The sequence below is a fragment of the Macrobrachium rosenbergii genome, chromosome 27 (genome assembly GCF_040412425.1).
Source record: "Macrobrachium rosenbergii isolate ZJJX-2024 chromosome 27, ASM4041242v1, whole genome shotgun sequence".
In the NCBI taxonomy this organism is placed as follows: domain Eukaryota; kingdom Metazoa; phylum Arthropoda; class Malacostraca; order Decapoda; family Palaemonidae; genus Macrobrachium; species Macrobrachium rosenbergii.
Genome location: NC_089767.1, coordinates 34,572,009 through 34,587,008, shown reverse-complemented (window position 1 = coordinate 34,587,008; position 15,000 = coordinate 34,572,009). Strand labels below are relative to the sequence as shown.

General features: G+C 37.2%; 1 protein-coding gene across 3 annotated transcripts in view; it reads right to left on the bottom strand.

Moving 5' to 3' along the window:
- LOC136853600 (uncharacterized) overlaps positions 1–15,000 on the bottom strand; it is a 192,795-nt gene that overhangs the window by 143,337 nt on the left and 34,458 nt on the right. For all 3 annotated transcript variants that reach the window (XR_010857501.1, XR_010857503.1, XM_067129346.1), the window contains exon 2: positions 13,685–13,729. The gene's annotated coding sequence lies outside the window, so the exon portion shown is untranslated. The remainder of the gene's footprint in view (positions 1–13,684; positions 13,730–15,000) is intronic.

Here is a 15,000-nt window from a genome sequence, read left to right as displayed (position 1 = left end):
ATGAGAGAAAGCAAAATTTCATAATAAAAATAACGATAACGTGAAACACATATACAAATCACCTACAAACAAATAAAGCCAATTCATAATATCACATCGACGTAATAAAATCGAGAACAACCTAACACTAAGACAAATCGACCCCCCTCCCCTTTTAAACAGGTCCACCTCTGAGGAGTCCACTTGAGGATCATCTTAACAACGCTCAGGAACATTCGTAAATAAAACCGGCTGGGCTTCACGAGACTATGATTCCAGTTGTTCCTAGACGTTCAAAGCTTCTTCACTGATCTTTGTAATCAGATTGCTGGAAAAGGAAATTAAAAATGTTGAAAAATATCTGAAGCCTAGCAGCTAGGCGATATTTCTTTTGCCTACATTGCATTAAAGCCATGCAGTGATATTCCTTTTGCCGAAATTACATTTTTCTTCGTTTCATTTCCCAGGTTTCGTAAATTCCCACAAAGCTAATCCATCTCATCCGTATGTCAGTGATACTAAAAAAGAAGAAGAAGAAGAAGAAGAAGAAGAAGAAGAAGAAGAAGAAGAAGAAGAAGAAGAAGAAGAAGAAGAAGAAGATTTCTCAGGTGTACGAGAGACCGCGACTAGGTCTCGATAACGTGGCGTAAAAATTGTGTTGATATTTTTGTTGGACTGAACATTTTTTTTTTGAACGAGAATGCACGTCTGACGGCGCTTTATAACGTGTAATTTACATCTCCAGTCGTGCATAAAATCAGCCCAATTAATCCTCTTTACGAGATGTTTTATTTGACGTAAATATTAAATCCATCAGAATGAAACTGCTGGCTTTAATTTTTAGCAAACCACTAACAACTGACTGGATATACAGAAGCTCGTCTTGACGATGTGAATGATTTTCACCACCAATTCTCTCTCTCTCTCTCTCTCTCTCTCTCTCTCTCTCTCTCTCTCTCTCTCTCTCTCTCTCTCTCTCTCTCTTTAAAAGGTATAATTCCATTACCACTAGTTTCCTCCTGTACTTCTACAACCGTATTTTAAAATATATTTCCTAACCGTAACGGCAGCGTTCTACGGTGTTTGGCACATGCAGGTAACTAAGCTTGAAACAAACACTAACGTACAAACACAAACGCACTGGCGCACGCACTCAAAGCACAAATTACGCGGCATGTTAGTCTGTCATTTTTTTTTTTTTTTACGATGCTTAACAAGCCTAAGTCACGCCAGAGCAGAGATGGAGGTTTTCAAACGCTCAAAACGTTAGATAAACAGACGGGTCCGTGAAACATTTATCCGATATAACATCAGAGTGGGATGCGCGTCTTCGCTTACATACGTGTCATTTATTACGGTCAAGATGGGCGGGTTCAACCATTCTGCGTGGCTCGTTCCAAATTCGTTCCGAATGAACCGTGAACGGTTTTTTGGCGAGGATTGAGCGCTCGTGAACGACGTGCTCAGCTGGTATTGTTATTGACAGTGAAATAATGAATGCAAGAGCCTCCATAGGACTCGAAAACAGCAATGTCACTACGGGGGAAAAAAGGCTCCGTTCAATAGCAACAAAGAAAACGAACACAGACTATAATATAGCAACAAAGAAAACGGGAATGGCTAGACTTATCAGGTTGTTCATCAGTCTATCTCGGAGATAATCGGATATTCTGAAAGGCAAAAGATGGTGGTGCTCGTTATTTACAACGGAGGAAATCATTCCCTATAATAATAATAAGGTGACTAATGAGATTATCACTGTGATCACGAGTTGATCACAATCAGGAATTGGAAACAGCGAATCATCAGAATAAATCATAAATCACTCTAAATCATGTTCATTATCGGCCATAATGGTGTGACATTTTGAAATCACATGACTCAGACCCGCTGTTTATTAAACCCGGCGGTTCCTAGACGTTCAATGCTTCTTCGCTGATCATTGTAATCAGACCGCTGGAAAAAGAAATTAAATATATTAAATTAAATATAAGCAGAAATATCTGATATTTCTTTTGCCTATAGCAGAACTATGCAACTATATTGCTTTTGCAGAAATTATTTTTCATCGTTTCATTTTCCAGGTTTATCGCGAATTTCCTAAAGCTAATCCATCTCATCCGTAGGTCAGTGATACTAAAGAATTTGGAATAGCACTAAGAAAAAAAAAATAAACAACAAACTGCAGTCACCAACACCAACCAATAACCCATCACTGGCCTCATATGCTACAGCAGGGTGGAAATTCGCTTTGCATGAGCGACTTCGGAAACGAGCGCATGTAATTACGGGTCGTTGTGAGTCGTCGTCACGGCTCTCCCCGCGACTTTTGCAGTTCGTTAATAGCCTTTACCTGAAGTCGTTGTGCGGAGAGATCTCCAGAATTCTAGAGTCGTTGAAGAAATGGACGAAGAAAAAGAATGAAAATAAAAAACATTGGTACTGAACGACTGCTTGCTAAATTTTTTTTTTTTTTGGCAGTTTCTATTTCGGTAATTGAACTGGACGGAGAGTTAGCGGATTAATCCGTCGGTCCAATGGTCACCTTTCCACGTCAGGTAAACGGGGCAGAATATTTACGAAATCGTGGTGCTATATTTTTTTTTTTGTGTGTAACGAGAAATAGCAGGTATAGTGTTTTAATCAAGTGTTTCGTTTCTTTTCCCAAAAACGTCTAAACCCCTTTACAAAGGAACTGATTCAATCTTCAATTATACCAGTAAGACACCTACAAAGCTATATATACTGTGTATATATATATATATATATATATATATATATATATATATATATATATTATATAAATCATATATATATATAATATAAATCATATATATATATATATATATATATATATATATATATATAATGCATCTATACATATATAAACAAAATATATACATATATATAAAAATAGAGATCAAAATATAATAATGAAAAGGCCTCTAACATGTAAAACATATTAAAAAAAATTAAGTAAGGGCAGCCTTGAGCCTAAGATATTCCAGAATAAAAACAAACCTAATTATTCCATATTAAAAAGAATTTAGATACCCCCTACAACATTCCCTGAGGAGAGACATACACGAACGTATGAAACATACATTGAAAAATCACCGCAGTATGCAAACAAATAAAGAAATTACACATTGAGTTAAATAGTTTATCCTTAGTTAAATTAAGTCTAACAGATGAATCCAAATACAAACAAACAAACAAACAAACAAAAAGAAGAAGCCACACGAAGATGCTGACCATATACAATACATATATGGAAGGGAAGATTCTCTGCTTGGTCACTGTACCGATGGTTTCCACATCGTCACGGAAATGTCAATGACATCAATTTGGCAAATGATTGTTTTTCGGTCTCTTGCATCGGTCGTCCATTGATTATAGCTATGAAAAACATAGCAATTGCAATGCTATGCACCTCTGCTGTATCAGCAACATCATATTACTTGGGTACATAGATTCTGAACAGAGCAAGTAACTAGATCGTAATGGATTGCGATTAGGTTTTCATGTCATCAGACCCTGGACAAGATGTGAAAACTTCAAAGGTCTTTGGATTGGTAATTCTGAATAACATTGGAACCTCCTCAAAACAGGTAGTGATTTTGTAATGAAATGGCATGACGGGATGCACACCCTGATAAGGGAGATATTCGTACTGAATCTATGGTTCCTAACTTACTAAAAAAATAAAAAAAAAAAAAATAATAATAATAATAATAATAATAATAATAATAATAATAATAATAATAATAATGTGAATCTTGAATTAAGCGTGGAACAGTTCCGAAATTACTTACATTGCCTATATTACCAACATTTTTTTTCTTGCAATGATAAATCTCTAAGGAAATCTGTAGTTCCTGGTTGTTCACAGTTTAACAAAACAAAATAATCACGGTGCTGCTGTATACCTAAAATATCAACTTGTTTAGTTACAACTCTCGTAGTGCAGTAATTCGGAACTCATATAAGAGGATTTCAAGTTTTTGATACAGTGACGCCAACGATGTGACTTCCATTTCAAAGTAGGAAAAGTTGTACACGCCGAGGCGGCCGTAACTCGACAAATAATTTGCGCGTTTGGGCTACGAATCTGTACGGTATTCGAATGACTGAATAAAAACAATAATTTGCGCACAATTCCCTTGAGCTGCAGAGGCCATGGTGATGCTATTTGTAAAATCAATTGCGTCTGGATCCCAATGTGGTATGTCTACACAGATTTCGCCGTTCTGCAGTTATGGCAAAATAATATCGAAGTATTAACAGCGAGATGAGACATACAGTTTCTTGAAAGCGACCGGGATTTACCAAGTTACGTCATGCCAAGGTTGTAACTGTACAAACGCGATCTCCAAGAGGACCTGTGTACAGCCTGCCAAGGTTGTGACTGCAATAATGTCATTTCCAAGAGGCGCCGTATAAGGCCATCCAAAGTTATGATTGTAAACTGAACTTAAATTAATTTTGAATTTATTTGCAATCTGCTGGATTTAGACCATTCCACGTCGAGTCCCATGAGCTGTTAACAGAAGCAAATTCTTCCACATCATTACCTGAATCCTTTGATGTCATTACCACGAACCCGCAATACGTCCAACTTTAGCGCCTCGTTATCACCTCCAAAAAAACATTCCGGAATAGGTCAATAATCTCCTCCGGGGGAATACTTATTCACTACAAAATGACTACAGTCGCGGGATTTATTGACGAATAACGTTACAGACCGATTTGATGAGGTGTGGCGTGGTGCAATGCTGATGATGGCCTTCAACTGATGCTGAAGATAATGAGCGATTTGGTTTCGCGCTGAGCAATCAAGACGTGATCGGTGCATATTTAAGATACAAAACCACAGCTTCAGTCTCCCATGAAAATATGCATGCGAGATTTTATATACACACACACATATATATATATATATATATATATATATATATATATACTATATATATATATATTTATATACACATATATATATATATATATATATATATATATACATACACATATACGTATATATATATTATATATATATATATATATATATATATATATATATATATATATATATATATATATATATATAGAGATAGAGAGAGAGAGAGAGAGAGAGAGAGAGAGAGAGAGAGAGAGAGAGAGAGAGAGAGACACTCTTTCATCATAATACAAACCAATGAGAGATATCGAACTCTAATGGTTCATTTTGCGAGCAGTAGGGTCATGCAAACAGCTATGAATAACTGAACTGGCCGCCATGCCATGAGCCGACAGTGTAGTCACAAAGACAATTCTCATATGACCATTCACAAGCCAGGTGTGGGAAATCCAAGATTAATAAAAGACTTCACGATAACAATTAGCAATTACGTTAGGTGGTTCAAATGAATTTAGCGCAGTGTTTTGTTTTACGTGCCGTAACTGTATTGGTTTCAGTCGAAAGGTTAGTGTTTTCTAGGTACTTAACGATACATACTGTGAGGTGAATTCAAGAATTCGGGGCCATCTTGAATGCTTCAGGATGTGTCGATTTGAATGTTATTTCCATTTCATTCTGGCTGAAGAGGCCAACTGATCAGGTTGGCGAAAGCTTCCTGTATATAGCAATATCCTCGTACATACATACTGCTGCGGACTTTATTTTTCCATTTATTTCCCTTTTTTTTTTGCTATGGGTATTATTGTGATTGCAGTTAATTTGATCTGCAAGGAACGTGTGGCTCCAAACGCTAATTGAGCTTGGGCATTTTTCTTAAGTCTGTTTTCTAGAGGTAATCTTCTAATCATATAAATATATATATATATATATATATATATATATATATATATATATATATATATATATATATATATATATATATATATATATATATATATACAGTATATATATATATATATATATATATATATATATATATATATACATATATATATATATATATATATACTGTATATATACAGTATATATACACAGTATATATTTATATATATATATATATATTAATAATTGGAAGATATATATAATATATATAGTGTGTGTGTGTGTGTGTGTGTGTGTGTATATGTATGTGTATCAAAGCCGAACGAAACGCGCGATCGCCCATCCGGAAATAAACAAACACATCAACAGAGAGCGAGCGATTAATACCGTAGGTTATCCAAGGAAATAATGCGCTCGCTGAGTGGACACACCGTTACCGTCGTATAAGAGGGTATAACAATCAGCAGGTGGGAGCAGGCATTAATCATCGGGCCGGACATATTTATACGCCAATTAAAGACAGGTGAGTGGCAGGTAAATCCAGCCTCCTTCATCCCCTCACGGCCATCAGGAACCATTGGCCCATCCCGAATGGATACGTCCAGAAAATTTATGAAAGCGTTGAAACCGACCACAGAGAGAGAGAGAGAGAGAGAGAGAGAGAGAGAGAGAGAGAGAGAGAGAGAGAGAGAGAGAGAGAGAGAGAGACCTAAACCGGTGTTCACTGAAAATCGGGAGACTCGGCCGTATAGGGGCTAACCTGACGTTTGATTGAGATCAGGTGCCAGGTAACCAGGGCATCTGACTTGGTTAATTGAGCGTGATGCCCAAGCTCTTGTCGTTTCTGTGATGGGTGAGGTGTGGTTGTTTAATGGGAGGGAGGGGGGGGGAGAGGGGGCGATGGAGGCGTCTACGGTTATAGCTCGGGGCCCGCCGTATTTCGGGGGTTGGTCAAAGGTCGCACATTTTTGCTTAAAGGGTTTGGTTTACAGATTCTTCATAGGTATATTATTAACAATAACGTATTCTATTCTATTTCCTGGCCAGAAGTAAAAAATGTGACAAATGCGATATAGTTAACTAACTTTATTGAGTTGTGTTCACAGTCAATCAGACAATAAAGATGATACTGGCCCATTAAAAGCAACCGGTGCAAGGGAAACAAGAAAAAAAATTCTTGGGAAAAAAGTAAATTACAATAATAGTAAACTCAAAGATCGATAGCGGTAAATGAAGAAGCATATATAACTAGGAAAAATAAAGAACGCACCACTGTAAACACGTCAGGATCATACACAACAGGAAATGGGTTTGTCCAACAGCAGCCTACTTGATTTCGAACTCGGAAATCAAGCTGTCCATTACCACAAGTTCTTTCTTTCTCATTTACCGTCGGTATCTAGCCTGGGCTTAAACAAAACCGAACAAGAATTAGGGGGAAGAAGGCCAGTGCGACTATCCTTGAGAGGCAAAAAGAAAGTCTGTAGGTACGAGCAAGGGAAAACAAAAGCAACTAGAATATTCCTAAACCCAAAAGAAGAAGGGAACGAAACACCTGATCGAGCAATCTTGAAGTGTCTCGGAAATAAACTATGTTTAGGCGAAGAACATTCATTTTCAGGAAACCAGGTCATGGCGATAACATATGCATCTCTTTCTCTGATGAATTTTGTCCACATGTCTGTCTGTCTCGCGTGCAGGATCAGAACATCAAGACGACCGTCTGTTCATACGTCAACCTATCTATGTTGTTAAGCTCTTTACGTCGCTTTAGCACTCTGGAACCAATGACGTTAACACCTGTCTGTTAGTTTACCTGTCTGATGCGCGATTCTATGCTGTAGAACCAAAACTTCATCTCCGTTTCAGCTTTCTAAACTGGTTTCGGTAACTGTCAATCGTCTTTTCAATTCCCCTTTCCCCAAGCTGTCCTCGAAAAAGCCTTGTCATCATCTGAATAAAAGGTCGCTTTGTTCCATTCTTTTCTCTTATGCTCTGCTTCATTTTTCCTATCCCCATTAAACCAGTGTCTCTCCTTCAGTCAAGTGGTGGACAAGATTCGATTTATCCAAGCTAACATTTCTCACAAAGGTTCTACCATAACATGTACATTTTACTAGGCAACACCTACAGACCCTTCGCAGCAGCAGTAGTAGTAGTAGTAAGGATGTGCCTTTGAAACGGCTCCCTTAACAGTTCCCTTTTCATGTAATTTCCCCCATAACTTGCATCTTTTACCGAACAACACTTGCAGAGCCCTCCTTGTAATAGCAGTAGCAGTAAGGATACGCCTTTGAAACGGCTCCCTTACTCGACTTAATAGTTCTACGTCCATTTCTCAACCTAGCACAGAATCGCATAAGTCACAGTCATCCACAGTTGCGAGCCTTGTCGGTATTGTTGACGATGCGGCCGTGACCATACGATAGAGGTACACAAATTCCGTCTCCTCGGAACCGTGAAAATGTAACCGTGTAGGCTATTATTTTGTCTTTAATGATCAACAATGGATCTCCCATTAAGATACACACACACAGAGAGAGAGAGAGAGAGAGAGAGAGAGAGAGAGAGAGAGAGAGAGAATGCTATCATTCTAGACCTCTAGGGTATTACGTAACAAAGTTAAGTATACCTTAGTTTAACCAGACCACTGAGCTGATTAACAGCTCTCCTAGGGCTGGCCCGAAGGATTAGATTTATTTTACCTGGCTAAGAACCAACTGGTTACATAGCAACGGGACCTACAGCTTACTGTGGAATTCGAACCACATCATAACGAGAAATGAATTTCTATCACCAGAAATAAATTCCTCTTATTCTTCATTGGCCGGTCGGAGATTCGAACTCGCGGCCAGTAGAGTGCTAGCTGAGAACGGAACCCACTCTCCCAACGAAGAACATATTACAGCTTCCCTTTTTGTTATAGGAGTTAAAAGGTTTGAAATTTTAAAAGTTGAGAAGCTACGCATACACAAAATCATCATGAGAGAGAGAGAGAGAGAGAGAGAGAGAGAGAGAGAGAGAGAGAGAGAGAGAGAGAGAGAGAGAATGCAATCATTCTAGACCTCTAGCCTGTTGGGTAACAGCTTCCCTTTTTGTTATAGGAGTTAAAGGGTTTGAAATTTTAAAGTTGAGAAGCTACGCGCACGCAAAATCATTATGAGAGAGAGAGAGAGAGAGAGAGAGAGAGAGAGAGAGAGAGAGAGAGAGAGAGAGAATGTGCAATATTCCTAGTACAACGCCAACAGCAACTCGACGATAATGGAAAGCGCGCAAGAGCACTAACGGATCTTCAGCAAAGGATCGTGTCCTTAACAATGGAGGAAAATGACACTGCTGACCAGTCATCACTTTCCCATATTCGGTTCTGACAGGGAAGTATGAAATTTCAACGAATGCTTACGAATAAACAGATGATTTTCATTACAAAATGAAGCAGATTTCTAAATCAAAGTGTACGGAAAATCAGGTGAAACAAGGGTAAACCAAAAACGAGAATCACTGGCCTAATGCTGACGAGCCAAGGAGAAATTTATCACCAAAGAGAACCAAGCAATCATAAAAATAATAAAGGTAAGATTATTAAATTAATAAACGCAAATCGGAGAGGATAAAAGTCGAAGGGGATACACACATTCACATACACACACATATATACACACAAACACTCAGACACTCACCCACCGCCTCCCACACCCCTCAACTCTGAAATCTCAATTGATGTACGATGATGTTTGCAATATTCAAGTATGACCGACGCTGGCGAGTTCCTTCATTCTGTACGTCTCTTGGCTAAGGGGCATTGCCAGAGCCGATCGTCAGGATCAAAAGACACCGGCTCTGTCGACACCTTTCGAAGAGAGAACCATTCTTCGGGTCTCTTCGTCATAATTGCATTGGAGGCCACGTCACTGGATGCATAGAGAGAGAGAGAGAGAGAGAGAGAGAGAGAGAGAGAGAGAGAGAGAGAGAGAGAGAGAGAGAGAGGAGAGAGAGAGAGAAATGGCAGTTACACAGGGAAGAAATAATTCTTCGGTAATAAATGAGGCAGAGGATTAAACGCGGTTCGCTGCCTGTCAATTATTAATTTCTGGTAACAGAATGTTACGAACTTTATGAAAGTACTGTTAATGACTGTCACATTTTAAATTAATAATAATCGGAGAAATGCTTAATCGCAAGAGTACAGAAGATTATCCCTACGGCAATAAACACAAATTACCCAGCGAGAACGATGCAGAGGTCAACTCTGTATATATATATATATATATATATATATATATATATATATATATATATATATATATATATATATATATATATATATATATATATAATTATATATATATGTATGTATGTATGCATAAATATAACTCAGAGATTGGAGTATAAAGCTTTGTGTCAACAAAGATAAGATTCGATCTTTTGAGACTTAACAGAATTGAAAAGAAGAATGCTGATTCAGCATTTTAAACTTATCCAGAGAGAGAGAGAGAGAGAGAGAGAGAGAGAGAGAGAGAGAGAGAGAGAGAGAGAGAGAGAAAGAGAGAGAGAGATATTCTGTCATATCACAGCTTTTCTCCATAGTAATTACAGCGTTCTCAGTTTAATGAATTCGATGCTAAACCCTCTGTGGCAGGAACTGTATCTCTCACTGGGGGCTAAACCTCTGTTACACTTTGCAACAACGACACGTACAAAGGATTTGTAATAAGGGGCGTTTTCCTGATCTCTGTAATTGAACTCGATATTAGTAGCCGACGCAAATTTGCGCAGCTTGCATATCCTTCGAAGCAAATTCACTTGCCGGTTGGTTTTACGGTAATGGGAAGGTTTTAGTTTTTCCTCTCTTTCTTTCTCTCTCACAATTATTAAAGCTGCTTGATTATGTACAGCTTTCTTGTCACCTTGTCAAATCAGATACTGTTTTATTCCCATACAATTTGAAGACATTCTCTCTTTCTCTCTCTCTCTCTCTCTCTCTCTCTCTCTCTCTCTCTCTCTCTCTCTCTCTCTCTCTCTCACACACACATACACAATTATCAAAGCTGCTTGATTATTTAAACCTTTATTATCACTCTTTTCAAACCTAATACAATTTTATTCCTATACAATTTCATGAAATTCTCTCTCTCTCTCTCTCTCACACACACACACACACACACACACACACACACACACACACACACACACACACACACACACACAATTATTGAAGATGTTTGATTATTTAAATCTCAATTATCACTTTTTTCAAAGCTAGTGCAATTTTATTCCTAAACAATTTCAAGAAACTCTCTCTCTCTCTCTCTCTCTCTCTCTCTCTCTCTCTCTCTCTCTCTCTCACGAGAATAAGAAAAAGATAAACACCTAAATCCTAAAACAACCAAAGGACACATCTTGGCAAGGTCACTCACCCTTCTAAGCAATGCAAAGTCCCGGATTTTAACAAAACTAACTTACATAGACTTCACACAAGTCTGACTTTGGCAAGTCTCGAAGTTTAACGAAGCTCGTAACAACTTCTCAGACTTAACGAACAAATGAGTCACGCGAGCCGTTAACCAGTCAGCAAGAGGGTTGGGGGAGGGAGGGGGGGAAGGGTTTGGGATGGGTGGTGAAATGGTTATTCATTATTATTCACAAGTAACAAAACATTTTTCATCGCACTGTTATGCATTTAACTGTCATTCATTTATGGAAATGATGAATGGGATCCAAGCATTAATTATTAAATGATTATATATCTGTAAATTATATATGAATAAGACGAATGATATTGAAAGTATTGTCGAATACACAGGTATGCATATAATTGCCATCCATTCACAGAAATGACTGGGATCCAAGCTTTAATTGATGTGATGATAGAACTGTTCATTATATAAAAGAAGAATGAGATTTAAAGTATTGTCGAATGCACTTCATGAATGAATAAATATTTTAGTTCAATTTAAGTCTCATAATGAACCAATAATGTAATGAATTTAAACATCTATTTCATACAATTATCCTTTCCAATGCTCAGCGAATACCTCATAAACAAACTGAGAGAAATGGCTTTTAGGCTGAATTTCACCTGTTGGTTTGAATAAAGAAATCATAATTTTACTCTCCCGTATATCCTATATATGTCTATGTGTCCTATATAACTTTTCACGTCTAGAATTTATATAAAGTTCTGGTCAGCTTACTGATTATCTTTTTGCCGAAGGTTGAATTTCTATTTAAATTTTAAACATTAATCAACAATGAAAATGAGAGAGAGAGAGAGAGAGAGAGAGAGAGAGAGAGAGAGAGAGAGAGAGAGAGAGAGAGAGAGACTGTAGGTCTAGGATGTCTGGGAGTTTTTCAAGATTATAATAGTCCGGCTAAATGAACTAAAGCATACTGAAAAAGAAAATGAGGAGGAGGAGGAGGAGGAGGAGGAGGAGGAGGAGGGAGAAGAAGAGGAGGAGGGAGAATATGGCGTCATATGGTTATGCGGTTTTTTACAGTGGCAGTCTTGGAGGGCCATTGGAGGGTGGTCTATGGGAGGGGGGAGGGAAGGGGATGTCTGGGCTACATGGTGAGACAACATGAGCTATTTCTGAAGCGAATTCCATGTAACTTTGTCTACGACTAATTTTCGAAATTCCCCCGGGTGCCATAATAATCATTTCATGAAACGAGTTATTACAATCACACGATATGAATTAACCTGGTAGGCCCACCTGGTCTTACAAAAAATCACAACAGAAATGGTACAAATTAATAAATACTAGTTGAAACGCCTCACAGTGCAATGTGCTTCAACATACTCAGGGCTATAATACATTCTAAATAAAATTAATAATGGTATTATCTTCGTCTTCTTAAATATATTAAAAAGTTCTTATTATTTTAAAAGTGCCTATGACGGATTACTTATGTGACTGAGAACAACCATAACCTTTGTATATATATATATATATATATTTATATATATATATATATATATATATATATATATATATATATATATATATATATATATATAGCCTATATACACACATAAACATTAAACGATATCCAAATCTACAAGAATATATATATATATATATATATATATATATATATATATATATATATATATATATATATATACACACACATACACACATAAACATTAAACGATATCCAAATCTACAAGAAATTCAACTCATGACAAATTAATGCAAGGTCAATAATATCCTCATCAAGATCAAGGTTAACGTCTAAGACACTCCTTGAATGACTAGAGGACACAAGCAGACAGACAGAAAGACAACGTAAACATCCATATCATCATTGTCTCCCCAAAAACGCTCCGGTTAGTCAAAGCGAGCGTCTCAAACCACCGCCACCAGATGGTAGTGTGGTCACGCAGTGTTGCCACGCGTGATTATCATAACCCTTACGGAAAACCGACGAAACACCAATACACAAATGATTGGAAGGGTTTCGCTTTTATCGTGGATGTGAATCAAATAGATAATGGATAGAAGGGCTTTCGTTTCCCTTGGCTTTAGAAAGTATATATCTCAGAATTGATGAAAATGAGCTGTTGTTTCGAGTTGGTTCAACTGGTTTTAAGGGACATCGAGATGGAGCGTATGTTCAAATAGTGCGTCTGTCTGTCATGTGCATGTATTTATGGTTCGTACAGTATACTGTTTACGTATAAATTATACGGTAATTCACTGATAGTTATAACAATCTGCTTTGGATATAAATATTCACTGTGACGTTGACTGTAGCTCAAGACGTTCTGGGGGAGCAATTTTCATTGCCAAACGTCGTTTTTCAAAACGACAATTAAGGTTCGCATGATGTAGACAACAATAAAACTACCTTCAGATAAAATTCCATGATATACGAAATATCAATGAAAGAAAGTTAAAATAAAAGCTCTTGTGCTCTTCTTACCTGATAGATTCAGCTGGAACAGGTTTTTCCTGGAAGACGCAACATCTGAAACAGAAGAAAAAAGAATATCAGGATATGAAGAGAATTCCCAAAGGGAGAAAAATCAAACGTGCTTCAAGGCATCTTTGGTTTCATGGAACACCTAAGGGAAAATGCTGTCTAGAAAATTAGATTATGGTGATTACATGCGTTTATGGGGTGACATTAAATCTCCAATTCCTGGTGATTACCTGCGTTTATGGAATGACATTAAATCTCTAAATCCTGGTGATACCTGTGCTTATGGAATGACATTAAATCTCCAATTCCTGGTGATTACCTGCGTTTATGGAATGACATTAAATCTCTAAATCCTGGTGATTACCTGCGATTATGGAATTAAATTAAATCTCTAATTACTGGTGATCACCTGCGCTTATGGAATGACAACAAGTATATAAATCCTGGCAATTACCTGTGCCTATGGAATTACGTTAAATCTCTAAATCCCTAGATTAAGGAACTATCACAAAAAGTAAGGGACGAAATCGATCAAGACCACTGATGGGGAGATGACCTTCTTCAGGATAAACACCTGATTATACTAACATCTGATTATACCAGGTAACACCTGATTATACTAACATCTGGTTGTACCAGGTAACACCTGATTATACTAACATCTGATTATACCAGGTAACACCTGATTAAACTAACATCTGGTTGTACCAGGTAACACCTGATTATACCAGGTAACACCTGATTAAACTAACATCTGGTTGTACCAGGTAACACCTGATTATACTAACATCTGATTATACCAGGTAACACCTGATTATACTAACATCTGATTATACCAGGTAACACCTGATTATACTAACACCTGATTGTACCAGGTAACACCTGATTATACTAACATATGATTATACCAGGTAACACCTGATTATACTAACATCTGATTATACCAGGTAACACCTGATTATACTAACATCTGATTATACCAGGTAACACCTGATTATACTAACATCTGATTATACCAGGTAACACCTGATTATACTAACATCTGATTATACCATGTAACACCTGATTATACTAACATCTGATTATACCAGGTAACACCTGATTATACTAACATCTGATTATACCAGGTAACACCTGATTATACTAACGTCTGGTTATACCAGGTAATACCTGATTATACTAACATCTGATTATACCACGTAACACCTGATACACCAGGTAACACCTGATTATACTAATATATCTGATTAGACCTGGTAACACCTGATTATACTAGGTAACACCTGATTATACCAAGTAACACCTGATTATACCAG